The following is a 16,959-nucleotide window of genomic DNA, read 5'->3' as shown; positions in this document are numbered from 1 at the left end:
AGTAATTACCCATTACCTATGAAATGTTGGAAGTTATGATAATATTAAATTTAAAATATCAGCATTAATTTAACATTGATATTAAATTTAATAGCACTACAGAACTACTTGTCATAATCTTATCAAACAAGTAAAAAATTGACAGTTATTTTGATTGGCAATAATATTAATAACAATTCAAATATAGGCTATATTTCAGTAGTAGTTCTGGTTTCAGGTTGTAAGTGAAAGCTAACAACCCAACAGGGTTCAACCAACATTCATTGATTACTCAAGACTGCAACACAGTTGCAACAAATGAGGAGACATTGCTGAGTTACTGACTAGATGGTGGGAGATAGAGGAATCTGCTGCTCTGCTGCTTTGATCTCTATCTATGATTTATCATTTTGTAATGTTAAACAACATTTCTACAATCAACACAACCAACCAAAAACAAACATGTACATTCACAGATAACAGATGGAATACTCTAACAGTTCTGCCCAGATGTACAATCTTACTTGGTGTTGTTCTTCCTTTGTTCATGGCCTGCACAGTAGGCCAGGTGGCTTTGTGTGAAGAGCCCTTTTTGTGTGCATTAAAACAAAAGTTCTGCTGGTGTTTTCGTTGTTCAGCTTCTGTTGGAAGGATGGCTCATCTCAATCATTGGTTGGATCATTGATTTATTCCTGAGACAAGGTTGCAGTTGGCTTGATGAAGAATTCACTGACTCCATCAGCAATGTTCTGATGCAGTTCATTGCACTTGCTTGCTTTTTGTCTTGCTAGCAAATATGAGAATACAGATTGAATAAACAAAATGGTCAAAGAAATAAATGAGCAAACTGGCTTAGTTATTATCTTGACTTTGCATTCTTTGAGGCAAAAGCGTGTGAGTGCTCCTAGGCAATTTTAGTAGTTAATTGGACACTAAACAGTAAATATGTATAGCAATCACAAACAGTATTTTTACTATTTGTAATTTTTTTTTTTTTTTACAGTTTAAATTATAACTGTTATTGTAGACACACATGCACAGTCACACACACTGGTAATTTAGAATAGTCTGATTTTTCTCCTTCATAGATAGTGGATAAAGCTGCTCAAAAATGTAAAGACCTTCAGATCGTGTTTCCTAAAGTTGAACACCTTGGGACTGATGAAGAACCAGAGGACTTATGTGTTTAAGGACAACCCCAATGCTCCAGTTGTGATTCACATCCCTCTTTCTAATGCTGTTAAGTGTAAAGGCAACTATAATATACAGTAAACAAGCCTTCATAAGTGTATCTAGCTTCACTGTGCATGAAAGCTATGAGCACAAACCACATTGTCCTCTAATCCTGAAATGAAATAACAAAGACATCATTGTTAAAAGTGATCAATGTCTGTGTTTCCTCAGCCTTTCAGTTGTCTTACAGTGATAAAATGATCAATGATCTTTTGGAGAAAGCTGGTCTAAACTCACAAACACAAAGAAGAAACTCCTGAAGGAGATTGAAGAAGTTGTTAAAAGAAAGAAGAAGCATTAGACAAGAAACCCATAAGAAATTCATGACCCGGTTGAACATGATTTTGGAGAATGTGCTGACATACACTTATGCAGCTGAGTAGTCAGCATAAGTCAGCATATTTAGTCAGCATAAGTCTTTCATATTTAAACGCCTTTACTGGCTAGCCACACAGTGGAGTACTTTTGATCCTGCATAAAAATCACAGACTTCTTGAAAGATGCAAACATATTCCTGTACCACTAGAAGAAAATGTCTTCTAAAAACTGGCAGTTTTTTGGGTGTTGATTTTGAGTTCATCTTCAACCTGAAAAGGTCCAACTATCTCATCTTTAATAATTCCAGCTCATAGCAGTACCCCATCTCCACCTTGCTGGCATCTGAGTCAAATTGGAGCTCTGTGCCCGTTACTGATCCAACCATGGGCTTGTAATTCTGGACACTCCAGGTAGGTTGCAGTTCTGGAATATGACAGCACTGGAGGATAACAGGTTCCTGGTCACTTCACATTTGATTCTTCTCAAATCTTTTGCAGTTAATTTGCCTTTTTTTTTCTCAACACATTTCTTGTAAACCTGTTGACTATTTGTAATAAAACGTTTGATGGTACTGTGATTACGCCCCAACATCTTAGCAATTTTAAGAGTGCTGCATCCCACTGAAAGTGTTTTTGCAATTTTTGACTTTTCAAAGTCAGTCAAATCTCTTTTTTGTCCCATTTTGCCTTGAGGAAAAGAAGCTGCCTAATAATTATACATACCTTTATATATGAGGTTGATCTGCTTAGGACACACCCTACTTCATTTCACTAATGCACAACACCTGGTATACTTATATCCAATAAGCATTCAAATTTATATAGCTTGGAGTTGGAAAATATGCATAAAAATTATGATATGGTCAAAATACTTTATTGCCTAATAATTGGGCACATAGTGTATGTTTGTGATTATGACTTTAATAAAGAAAAAGAGTGATACAAAGTATGGGATGCATTGACTCATACATCATGCTCTCATGAGTGTAATACTAGAGAATGTGATATCTAATATACCTAAAACTATGTCTAGCACCCAGAAATTTGACTTGAAAATCAGGCTAAACTCTTCACACATCTCCAGGTATGGTAGGTTTTAAGAATCTCCAAAAGACAACCACAGGTATGTGCTTCAACAGATGCTAGTTCTGGTTTTGAATAGATATAAAATGAGTCTGTAAACACCTGTAGTGGTCTTTGATGCTTGTTGGCACTGTGGTGCCCCATGTGAGAGCGCATCCTTTAAACCTGCAGGGGTACTTTCTGACTTGGCCACTAATAAGTGTATTACCATTGTATTCTGTTCCACACTTCTGTTGGTTCATAAAGCTTTGTCAAAGGGACATGCAGGACAGGGTTTCCTCAGTGATGTAACAAATAGCACATTCACAATCTGAGATTAAGATTTAGGAAAGAAAATCTTTGCTGACTCCATTTTACCAATTTTTTAGAGGGACTTATATTTTTCAATCATGTTACAGAGGTACATGAGTGTAGTGATAGGAGTCTTGCTTAAGGACTCTTACTGGTAAAGCACAGAGCACTTGAAGCAGAATCCCCCACATTCATGCTACGCTTTAATCTACAGTTTCCAACCCATGTCCTACAGACATGGTGAACATGTAGTTGTCCTTCCCACTATTTAGGTGCATAAAACCAGTCTCATCAGAATGTATGTGGCACTATATATAAAATACACAGGAAGGTTTTCATATGAACCTATTTGGAAATTTTTATTGCCCATAATTTATGCTACACATTTTAGTATGGCACAAATTAGTGCACCCAACATATTAGCAATGTCAGTTATGTGCTATTAACATTTTTTTAAAGAAGAATGTTTCTATTTTAATTTTGCAAAAATTAAAAATATATGGACATGAGGGATATTTCTTCTTATGGCATGGGCATGCTTAATAACTTATTGCCATCTCATTTACTTATTGCCATTTCATAGGGGTCCTGCACTAAATGCTTAGACACAAAGAAGAAATACCCTAACAAAAACACATTCTGAGATACTTAAAGAAAAGAAACAAATCCTTACAATTACAACAGTCTAAATCCAGTCTAAATAGAAAGGAGAAACAAGAAGCTCTCACCTTGATACAACTAGATTGTTGTCACATTCCCTGGAAAGACATAGAAGCATCCTTTTCTCCTACAGAAAAGAAATGCACACACCTCTGCTATTGCAAATTTGTTGTGACATATCTGCAAGAAAAGTGTAGACATCAGCCACCTCTACAAACACCCCTCATCTCTAAGAGGGATTCACCTACCTTAGACTTAAAAAACCCAAGATGTGAATAAGATCATCACAACAAATTATAACCCAGTTGTTGATTCAAGTGCTCTGTTATACCAGTAAGAGTCACCTCTTACTGCTAACACTACACTAACACTTACTCTAACACTACACTCGCCTACCTCTGTAATATGATTGAAAATTGTAAGTCCCTCTGGAGTTAAGTTCCCCATCTGCCAAATAGGTAAAATGTAACCCCTAAAAAAAAACAAGTGAGTAATTTTAAGAATTGCCCTATGTTTATGGATAGCAGAGAATAAACTATACATGTACTCAAATTCCACAGAAGTTTCCTAATGTAGTTTTGTTTACCTTCCACAATTGGCTCCATGGTTACCCTGTCTCATGTCTTTGTTTTGCTTTACTTCTTTTTTTAGTTCTGGTCCTTGTTTTGGTTTTCTCTGTCCCATTTGTATCACCTGTTGTTGGTCTGTTAGGCTTAGTGTGTGTGTGTGTGTGTGTGTGTGTGTGTGTGTGTGTGTATATATATAATATATATATATATATATATAATGCCTCTTTGTTTGCGCCATGTAGCTGTTTGTTCCAACCTCTGTTTTCACGCTACCTGTAGTTTTGTATCTAGCCTGTTTGCTGTTGTGTTTCGTATTGTAGCCTTTTTCCTCTTCTGTTATAATGTGATTTTTGTCTCTTGTTTGCCATGCACTCTTTGTATTGGTAATTTGACCCTGGACTGTGACTATGACTCTGATAATGGATTTGCAATGGGTGTCACCTGTTCAGAGTTTCTTAGTGATTTATGGATTCTGCAGAAGTGAGGAAAATCAGTCTGGCTAAAAAGTAGAATCACAAACTACTTATCTTGCAGCACCTGGAGTGAAATCAAGATCACTATAAAGACATAATCCATTTCATTAGAGGCATGACTTTCATTTTAAAAGTACTGAACTACAACTGCTAGTATGTTGGTCATAGTACTTTAAATGATGAGTCTCATATAGAGTCAGCTGCTTTTAAATACTTATAAACAAATAAAAATGAGTAAGTAAAGAAATAAAATATATTTCCTCTCAGCACAATATATCTATACACAACTACGTGAAATGGTTATAGTTAAGGGTACGCAAAGAAGAAAATATACAAGTAACCAAACCCCACAGAAATGTACCGATGAGTTTTTATCTCCTGACTAGTAAGTCAAGAAAACTGGACCAGATCATAAGAAGTAGTGGAAGAGCAGCAAAGAGTCATGTCACAGCACGCCCCCCTCTTCTAGACTGCTCCGTGTGTGCGTGTGTGCGTGTGCGTGTGTGTGCGTGTGTGTGTGTGTGCGTGTGTGTGTGTGTGTCCATCGTCACACTCATACCGTGTTAATTGTTCATGTCACACCTGTTCTTAATTATGGTCTTTATTAGCGCAAGTGTTAAAACCCTTGTTGTTCTGTTGTCGGTGTTTGACCACATGTGTAAAACACGTAATGCTTTATGTAAGTATTGCTTCGTTTTGCTAGTTCTACATTGTTGTGGTTTAGTGTGTTTTGTTTTCATGTTTTGGTTTTAATTTTGTATGTATTGTCAATAAGAAACTTCTTTGTTATGGAGACTTGCCACGGCATCCCACTCCCTCATCACATCTTTTTACAAGTTACTGTTTGTAGAGGAGATGTGGAATTATGAACAGGACATTTTTTTTATTTTTTGGGATAAAATAAAGCAACTGAAATAGACACAAAAATACAACTAAGAACTAGGTTCAGACAAATTTACCATTGTGCTATAAACTTGCCTTGACTTGTAGGCATCACTTTGTTTATTTTCAACACACTGTATCATTACCAAGACAACGGGCACTAATTCATCACTTTAGTCATTCTAGTGTTAACAACTTTGAGGGCAGGTGGCAGGTGTTTAAAGGAGATGACAGTTTAGGTGGGGCTGTTATGATCAGCGTATTCACAATTGCATTCCGAAGGCATTGACAGCTGAATTCATCCACAGGTATGTCTCCAGCTCATTGTGTACTTGGGGTGGCTATATAGTTTGAGCAAATACTCAGTTTGGGCGTTGCATGGTATATTATTACAATGGCTGGGAGAATGCTATACACCACACATCTAGCACTGGATGAGTACTGGGCTTGCTGTGGAATATCGATGAGATGGAATCAGAGGGTGAACAAAGTGAGGTGTCAGATGGAGATGATGAGAGAGGGTGGAAGTGAAAGTTCAGAATCTGTCTCTAAAATGGAATGTGCTGGTGACTCATTTCAAAAGGATAAACATTGCACAGCATGGGTTGAACAAACTGCTGATAACCCTCAGGGTATAGCACATGTTATGCCAACTGACAAGTTTGCTGTGTTTGAAACACAAATGTGGGGCAAGATTCAAAACTACACAGCAGAAGCTGAATGAAACAATGCTAAGATCAAACTAGCAAAATGAGTAATTTTTTTATTGTAGACAATCAGTGAGTAACATACTTTCATACGATTGTGAGAATCTCACTGTGAAGGGAAGGCCTGCACTGAAAGATACAAATTTGACACAATTTTATAAATTAAAGAAACTCCACTTGGTTGTGTCTCTGTGTCTGACTTTCAGCATTTTTCTTCCACCTGCAATTTGCATCCTGGAGTCACTGTCTGATTCTGTTTTGGTATTAAAATGGACATCATTGGGAGGGTTGATGGTACATATGCAATGTACTTTATTTCAGCCAGTTGGACTTTTTACAGTGAGATTTCTCAAAGCATTGTGTATATACAGTTAAATAGTACATGCATTTACTAACTTGGCATTGTTCTATATACTTCTTCAGTACAGCTAGGCAGGAGCTTTAACTAAAATCATTCTGCACAAACACACACCCAGATACATATGTATGCAGACATACATGCACACATGCACACACCCACAGAACAAGGAAATGGTCTGAATAATTTGGAAACCATAAAGCCTTCCCTCCTCCTCAGTGTGATATCCTATGCATTTATATCCTATACAGTTACTCTTTTCCTCACACAGCCACAAACTCTGTCAATAAAAGCCTTGAAGTTCAATGTTTTGTGAAGACTTCAGTGAAGGTATGTGCTTCATGTTCATTTTTTAAAAGATTCTTTTGTAGCTGTCTTGTGGCTATGTAGTTTTCATAGTTCATATATTGTTCTGTGAAGGTGAATTGATGAGCACATGTAAACAGTGCCTTTATGATCTAAAGGTCATCACTGCCACTGCAGATGTTCCTTGCACACATTCAGGATTAGAAGGCCATCCGTGCTCAGTGATGATGATGATGATATATATATATATATATATATATATATATATATATATATATATATATATATATATATATATATATATATATATATATATATATATATTTATATTTATATATATATATATATATATATATTTATATATATATTTATATATATATATATATATTTGTTGGGTGTGATTTTTGCCTGTGTTTGTGTAAGGTAGTTAGGGTAGTCCTCTGCTTGTGTTAGGTTGTTAAGTACTTGGCCCAGATGTTTCTGTATTGGTTATGGTGTATCATGTATGGTCTGCCTGCTAGCATCTTGCATCCCATTGTTATGTGCTGGATTGTCTCAGGGGCATCTTTGCACAGCCTGCATCAGGGATCCTGCCAGGTGTGGTAGATCCTAGCCTCTACTGATCTTGTATTCAGAGCTTGTTCCTGTGCTGCCATGATTAGTGCCTCTGTGCTGTTTTTTAATACAGCCTTTTCCAGACATTGGTAGGATTTCTCCATATCAGCCACTTCCACTATTTTCTGTTAGTACATACCATGCAGGGATTTATCCTCCCATGATGGTTCGTGCTCGTCCTCATTCTCATCCTGCTTGGCTTTCTGCTGTCTGAGGTATTCAGTAAGCACTTCATCACTTAGGGTCATTTTCCTGCCAAACACCTGGATCTTTGATGTTTCATTCTGGAAACATCAAAGATGGCACCAGTGAGGTCAGCTGCTGTTATGACTGCTCCATCCACACCTGGCACTTTTTTAGCTCTTTTGGCTATCTTCTTTGCTCTTTTCGCTCTTTTTCCCACTATCCCTGATATCGCCACAACCCTTCTCTCTACACCACGATGCGCATCTCATACAGCAGAGATGCTCTCATTTCTCTTAGTCTACATAACGCTCACCTCAAGTCGTCTCTATCCCCGGACCCAAGATGGCCGACAGAGATCCTGAGGGAGAACAAAGGACGTGACGCGAGGAAACAGCCTCGAGAAAAGCAAGCTGGCATCAGGAACAGGCTGAGGGCTCGGGCACACCGAGCTCCCTTACCTAGCATCCTGCTAGCCAATGTCTAGTCTCTGGACAACAAGCTCGACGACCTCCAGGCCAGGGTAAAGTTCCAGAGGGACATTCGGGACTGCAACCTCCTTTGCTTCACTGAGTCATGGCTGAACCCAGCAGTACCAAGCCACGCTATCCAGCCCGACGAGTTCTTCTCGGTTCACCACATGGACAGGATGGCAGATTCAGGGAAGTCGAGAGGTGGTGGAGTATGTGTGATGGTAAACAACAGCTGGTGCAACAATGCCAATGCTGTTGCTCTCACCCGCTCCTGCTCACCCAAACTGGAGCTGCTTGCCCTCAAGTTTTGTCCCTTGTACCTTCCTTGGGAGTTCACCTCAGTCCTCGTCAACACCGTGTACATCCCACCCCAGGCCAACATGGACACTGCATTGTGGGAACTTCATGAGGCTCTCACACAGTTTCAAGCAAAGCACCGGGACACTGCACTTATTGTGGTTGGAGATTTGAACAGCGCTAACCTCAAGCGTGCAGTGCCCAACCTTTGCCAGCACATAACTTTCCCCACCAGGGGAAATAGGACACTAGACCACTGTTACACCCCATACAAGGACAGCTAAAAGGCACTAGCTCACCGTTTGGTAAGTCGGACCACACCGCCATCTTCCTCATACCAAAATATAAACAAAGGCTGAAACGGGAAGCTCCGGTTCAAAGAGAGGACAGACAAATTGATGGTCGATCTGCAGGACGCTCTGAATGATGCAGACTGGGACATGTTCCAGCACAGCACTAATGATGTCAGCGAGTTTATGGAGGCAGTAGTGGGGTTTATTGGGAAACTGGTGAACAATATGATTCCAAGAGGTACCATCAAGAAGTTTCCCAACCAGAAGCCCTGGGTGGACAAAACCATCTGTGAGGCTCTGAACTCTCACACTGCTGCCTACTATGGATGATCATGGACTATGGGAGCACACCCTCTGGACTGTTGACTCTCTGGTGAATGAGCTAAACACGTTCTTCGCTCACTTCGAGACTATATCTAGCAGCACTAATGCAAACAGTGCTAGCGTTTACAATGCTAATGGTGCTATTGGCACAGCCAACTGTGCATGCACAGACCCCACCATAGAACAGTGCCCTCTCATCATCACAGAGAGTGACGTGAGGAGAGTGTTTAAAAAGGTGAATACCAGGAAGGCGGCGGGACCAGACGGTATCTGCAGTAGAGTCCTCAAAGCCTGCGCAGACCAGCTAGCCTCGATATTCACCAACATCTTCAACCTCTCCCTGATGCTTGGTATCATCCCATCCAGCTTCAAATGGTACACCATCATCCCTGTCCCAAAGAAACCTCGACCCTCTAGCCTCAATGACTACCACCCTGTTGCCCTTACATCAATCCTGATGATGTGCTTTCAAAAGCTAGTCAGAGATTTCATCGCATCTTCACTGCCAGCCTCCATGGATCCACTGCAATTTGCATACTGCCACAACCGCTCCACTGATGATGCAATTGCACATCTGCTCCACATCACACTGACCCACATGGACAAAGGGAGGGGTAATTATGTTAAAATGCTATTTGTCGACTACAGTTCAGCATTTAACACCATCATCCCCTCCCGACTCACTACTAAATTGGAGGATCTAGGACTGCATACATCCCTGTGCGACTGGATCTCCAACTTCCTAACAGACAGACCACAATCAGTATGGATAGGCAACTATGTCTCATCCACCCTCACCCTCAGCACTGGAGCTCCTCAGGGTTGTGTCCTAAGCCCCCTGCTCTACTCACTGTATACCTACAACTTTGCGGCCACTTCCAGCTCCACCATCATTGTTAAGTTCACTGACGATACCATTGTCGTGGGCCTGATCTCGGACAGCGATGAGAGGGCCTACCGAGGGGAGGTTAAACACCTGGAAAACTGGTACCAGGGAAATAATCTCCTCCTAAACATCAGTAAGACAAAGGAGCTGATTGTTGACTGCAGCAAGAAGCAGGAGTGGCACTACCAACCTGTAAGGATCCATGGAACCACGGTGGAAAGAGTAGACAGTTTCAGGTACCTTGGAGTTCACATCTCGCAGGACCTGTCCTGGTCCCACCATACCAACTCCCTGGCAAAGAAGGCTCGTCAGCATCTTTACCACCTCAGACACCTAAGAGACTTCAGACTGCCCTCCAAGGTGCTGCAGAACTTCTACACCTGCACTATTGAAAGAATCCTTACAGGGAACATCACAGTCTGGTTTGGGAACAGCACCAAGCAGGACAGACAAGCACTCCAGAGGGTGGTGCGCTCAGCAATGCGCACAACTTGTACGGAACTTCCTGACCTGCACACCATCTATTACAAGCGGTGCTAGACCAAGGCCAAGAGGATTGTGAAGGACCCCACCCATCCCAACAATAGGCTCTTCTCTCTGTTGAGGTCAGGAAAGTGCTTTTGCTCTCTGAAGACCAACACAGAGAGTCTGAAGAGGAGCTTCTTCCCACAGGCCATTCGGGCACTGAATCAGGGCAATTGATTAACTGTGGGGACCACCACCATGATGTCAATAATATTATGACTGTAAATTGTAAACTGGAATTGTACATTTTGTACATCATATATACATTGTACATTGTATGTGTTTATATATATTTTTCTTTATATATCGCTGTATCTTTCCTCAGTTTGGACAGAGCAGTCACAAAAACCATTTCACTGCGAATTATACCATGTATGACTATGTACATGACAAACTTGAAACAGTATAAAGGTGAAACAGTATAAACGATGCTCACTAATCCTCAGCCCCCTCCTTCTGCTTTGTATACAGTCTCAGAGAGCTGAATTTGTATGAAACCCTGCATGTATTGTGAGGAGTTTCCTTGATGTCAGTGGCTTTCATCTCCTCCTTTTGGCCAGCTGATTATACCAGTGGGGTATCTAATGACTAATAAAGCACAGGCGTTGATGGGCTCGATCTTGTTCTTCCCATTCACCTGACTTCTCAGGATTTGCATCAGTCTTTGTTAATATTTGGCTGTGGCTGCTTTTATTGTGGCTTCTTCATGGTTCCCATTACCCTGTGCAATTCCAAGGTACATGTAGCTTCCCTCAACATCTGATATTGTTGCCTTCTGATAGTACAATCCCCTCAGTTCTGATTGGTTACTAGGAGAAGAAAAGTATTCAACTGCATTTATACAGTCCAAATTATATTCTGATATTATGCTATATCCTGGTAAAATGGATTTGGGAGTCAATGTCTTATTCAGTTCGGGTATACAGATTGATGTCATCCATGTAAAGGAGGTGGCTGATGGTTGCTCCATTTTGTAGCCGACATTTGTAGAATCTCTTGGAGATGGAGACCTGGCACAGAGAGTACACTTTGGATGGCTTGTGGAAGACCATCCTGTTTAGTCTCCTCTTGATTATTCTACAGGCCTCTTTTTCTCTTGTGTACATATTCAGGCAAGCAGCCAGAGCTGTTAAATATTTGCTTAACAATTTGTTGTACTTCTCAGGTACCTTCATTGACCTTCATCACAACTTTGTGCAGTTCTGATATCTGACTAACTTCTCCGCATGTTACATCTTGGCCTCCTTGTCCATGAAAGATCCTCTCTTTGATGCAGCCAAGCTTCAAGTATTACTGGTAGTCTTGGTAGCATGCTGCACTATGATATTAGCTGATATCCTCTTTTTACCGGTCACCCATAGCATTCATGATGTACCTTGAGAGTACACTTTGGATGGATATACATTGTAGGGAAGTATACAAGATTTTCAGAGAAACAGGTCAATTTGGACAGAGGTCGTTCATTAGCTGTGCAAGCAAAGTGGAGGACCTCTGTCTGAAATACCCTGTTTCTCTGGAAACCTTATGTACTTCACCCCAATTTTGAATATCACTACATCTCTTTCTAGAGTACGCTGCACAGTATAGAGTTGCACAATTTTAAAAATAAATAAATAAATAAAAACTACATAAATGTAAGTAATATAAAGTATTACTCATACAATAAATACTGTGAAAATAGATGCAGATGTGGGTGATTGTGAGATGTGTATGACTATTCACACACAGGATGAAAGATGCATTTAAAGTGCTGGTGCTTGCTTGACTATTCACACATAGGATAATCTGATCATCTGATTTCCCATACAATGCTAGTTGTAACTGTCCTCAAACACTGCATAACAATGGTCCAAAGTATAAGAACTTATGGTGGGACACATGACATGTTGATAGACTATCACCATCATCTTTATAAGGTTCACCCAGTTTTCTTAGGCAGTTTAAGACTTAAGACTGCAAAGAAATGGGTACCTATATTTACATATTTTAATAACTGTTTAATGTTTTCACAAAAAATGCTGCTCTCTTTTCAGATTTGCTCCTTTCACCACATCTTCCCCCTTTTATCTCTGCAGATGGGCCAGAACAAAAGGTATTTTTTTTATGTTTAAGATTCCTGTTTTGCTTTGAGACAAGTTGACTATTGACAGATGTTACAGTAGGATAATACAGTAACTCACGAAACAGCATTTCAGATTATTGTACCATCTAATACATTCAATCTATGTTTAATGTCTACATAATGTTATTCAAATACGTGTATTTGGTATGGCTGCATGCTTTAAATCTATCTAAAGAATGTCAAGTTTTTCCAAACTTCTTGCAGGACAAAGTTAGTAAGCTATATCTACATTTTCCCAGAGTCATCCAGTCTGAACTCCATTTCTCCTCAGGAGCCCATACTAGCTCCTCGTGAGATGCTCACTGGCTTTACTATGTCCAACCCCCTTCATAATTATCAGGTCTTCCTCAACTTAGTAGTAGTAGTAATAATAATAATAATAATTATTATTATTATTATTATTATTATTAAAAATGATGACCTTTATTTAACCAGGATAAGTTCTCACTGTAATGGAAAATCTCTCTTGCAAGGTAGTTCTGGCCAAAACAACCAGCAACACAACTGACTGGTTTACAGTGACATATAATGGAAAATAAAATTTATTTACAAATTCATAAGATATCCAAGAAAAGTTGTCAATAAAACACCACCACCATCAACACAGAGATTCAATAGAGATAATTGAAAACACCTACAACTTAATGTGCTTGCCTCCAAATCATTAAGAATTGCCTTCCAAGGAGACCAGCTGCTGGAGATTAAAGTAATTGTAAACAATTCCAGGATGCAAGTGCAGTGTACTTAAACACCACCTTCCTCAGTTTAGCATGGACTTTTGGGACAGATAGCAGGAAAACGTACTGAGAGCGCAGACAGCAAGCTCTCCTATTTTTCTGAAGAATTTAGATCTGTAAGTAAGATGGAAGCAGTCCAAGAATAGCCTTTGAGATAAAAGCATTCCTATGTTTCAGCCGACAGGTGGACAACACTGACCATCTGCCCCAAAAATACAAAGAGAAATGGTGAGTAAGAGCTCTACAATTTGTAATAAACCTGTGTTCCATGATATACAGTCGAAAGAAGGTAGGCATTGCAAAAATGCATATTATATTAGTCCAACACAGACATAGTTAGTAGCAACAAGTCTCCTTGGTAAAAAGAGAGAATCAACAATTATCATCCAAAAGAACTTGTATTTAGGTACAGACTCTCTCAAAGCCTTGAAAAGTGTTACTGGAAGAAAGGTTCAGTCTATTTAATTTAGCTTTAGAAATCATTAGCTTTGTTTTATTATAATTCAAATCACGTTTCAATTTACATGGATTTGCATTCAATTTTCCCATGCCACATTTGTCTTTATGGAATCTGGCAGATGCTCTTATCCAGAGTGACTTACAAATGTGCTTTGTCATTTGCTCATAGAATCTATCCTAGCCAGTACAGTTGGTTAGAGATCAAGATACCATTGAACTAGAATACTGTTGAAATACAGGGTTCATTGCTGATGCCTAGAAGTGCAAAACATACATAAGCTCTATCTCAGAAAACGATCAGTGCAATAACAAACAATATCAAACTATACATGCTAGAATTTCTGTTAACATATGGTGCAGGATCAATGGTCATTCCAAATATTCCAAAAATAGAAAAGTCTTGGATTTTGAATATGGATTTTGCTGTCTGGACAGCCAGAGGAAGTTCATTCCACCATCAGGGAGCCAGGACAGGGTATAGTCTCAATGATTTGTCTTCCATGAGACTTGAAACATGGTGTCATGTATGGAGGTGCTAGTCCATTTTTGGCTTTGTAGGTGAGCATCAATGTGTGTACTTCAGAAGACTGAAGACCACTCATGCTGCTGCATTCTGAACATTCTGAGTATTAAAAACTAATTGTAGCTGACTAAGAACCTGGTTTTATATATCACAGCATATCAGTGTCATTGGGATAAAGGCATAATTTTATCATCGGGCTTGTCTAAAATGATCAATTCAACACCTTTCAACAGGGAATAAACAAAAGCAGATTTCCATACAAGAGGAATTTTGTTAATATAGAGGAAAAGATTAAAAGATATGTAAACATTTTGACCAATAGGGTTAATATATCAAATAAATATGAGTGGACCCAAGCCTTGGGGTACACCCTTAGATAGGTGTTGGTATATCAGCTGCTAGCCTAAGAAAGTAAGGTTCTAAGTCATCAGGGGCTTCTGATTTTCTAGTGTACTAAAGTGGAGGGCTTTATTCACCTCAATCACAGTAACCAGATTAAAACTAAAGATGGCATGAATGTCAGAACAAACAGTAAGGGAGTTCTCGTGATTGATATTGTGAGAATAGAACAAAGAACCAGAGAAATGCTTCTTAAAACATTTAAGCATTTCTACCTTATGAGTAACTTTACTAGAGTCCTTAACAATATATAAAGTAAACTGTATACCATTTTTATTTCCAGATAAGGATTAAATACTATTTGGATTGTTTGAAATAGTCAACCTTATCTTTTTTAATTGTAGCTATACATGCATTGCAGTCGTTTTCAAGGAATGCTATTCATGTTCTCCAATTCAAAGTGAAACAGATCATGAAGTGCTTGTTCCGTAATTTTTTTGCATGCCATGCTTTTTAATAATGCGTGGCATGGATTTCTACACATAGCAATAATGCAGTGGTCACTGATTATATTAACAAATACTGAAGCAACTGTGTATTTATGGGGATCATTTGCTAGTATTAGATCAATTAGAAGTGACTTTTCAGGACATTTTAGATTACATCTTGTTGGGACTATCAACAATCTGTAAGAGATTTACAGAGTCATATTATTAAATATTAAGTTATTAATCTGCATGTAGTAGGTTATATTGCATGTAGTAGACAGTCCATAATTGGGTCCTAAGATAATTGGGTCCTAAGATTTCATCCTCCTGTATCAGTTGACATTCTGTGATGCCTCACTTAAACAGGAAATCAAGTTAGTGAGGCAAATAAAAGGATTAAAATCAGGTCCAGCCAGGATCTAAAACCAGGAATACAATTTAAAGATGCAATCATCTCAGCCAAAGAAAGAAAAAAGCATTTTCCTTAATCGTGAATTCCTTAATCATTGAGGCAGGACAGCACTCCTACTTCAAGAGGTGTATGGCTAAGTGTCATATCGCAGGATACCCAGCAGGCTGTTTGTCACTCAACCCAGCACCTAACCAATCAAGAACGTCACATCAGATTATCATCACCTGAATATTGAATTTACATGTGTGTCATTTAGATACATGCATAAGCTTGTCTGAAAGTTCATCACATTGCGAAATATTGCTTCCATTGTTTTCTTGGCATACCGAGCATCATTTCTCTGATTCTACTACTGTGTATTGTACCTTGGATTTACTGTTTCTCGTTTCTGATTTTTGCTTGCCCCCTTTTGGATTCTTCTAGAATTTATTTTATTTTTTTTGTTTTTTTGTTTTCTTTTTTTCCTAGATTTTTGGATTGTCCTTTTGATATGGACTGTTTTCCCATTATTCAAGATACTCCCTTCCTTGCCCAATTTGTTTTGACCTTTTTTCACTACATGGAACTAAAATTAAGCCCTGTCTTTTATCCACAAGTGTTTAATTTTTGCCTGCCCCGTTACAACAAGCAGATCAATCCAGATTCTCCAGTCACTGAAACTATGTGCACTCTGAATTAAAAAGCAGAAGCAATTCATAAATTCCTTTAATCCAAGACAGGAATTAAGATGAATGACTTCAGGAGGCACACAGAGCACTGGCCACTTCCTGCATGCAAAACTACCCAGATTTACTCTGTACTGAACTGATTACTGTAACAGCCTGAGTGCCACAGGGCAAGGAGCAGGACGGACAGAATCGCTTGACAGACAGATGTTTATGGGTGAACACTGAACACATCAGCACTCACATGTAACACAAGCAGTTATCACAAACACAAGCACTGAGACGGTGAACAACGGCACAAATATGAACAGGAAATTGATCACAAACAATGACTGACAATAACACACACACTGACAAGGGTTTAAATAACTACAAACATGACAAGACTAAAACGATGCAGGTGTGATCTTAACAATGTAGGCATGGTTACAAACAATTCACAGTGAATGAAGAACTCCCACTGCATTCGGTGGGCCATATCACTTGACCAGTGGAAGGGGAGTGTTCTGTGACGATTACTAACTTTACTGTGTCAACACAATGAATTAAAAGACTGTGATTGATACAAAATGATTATAGTGTACAAACAAATCAGGGAATCAACTGATATTTTTCAAAGATAACAAATAGCAATCAACAAACATTAACACAGATGTGAATCTTTATTCCATTGGCATATCAGCAACGGTATTATTAGACTAGTACATTCCTACCTAACAGACAGACATGTCACTATGGTAAACCCAGATCACCCACTGCA

Source organism: Electrophorus electricus, chromosome 4, assembly GCF_013358815.1.
Source record: "Electrophorus electricus isolate fEleEle1 chromosome 4, fEleEle1.pri, whole genome shotgun sequence".
Classification (NCBI taxonomy): Eukaryota; Metazoa; Chordata; class Actinopteri; order Gymnotiformes; family Gymnotidae; genus Electrophorus; species Electrophorus electricus.
The sequence above is the reverse complement of the archived record's forward strand: the minus strand, read 5'-3'. Positions refer to the sequence as shown.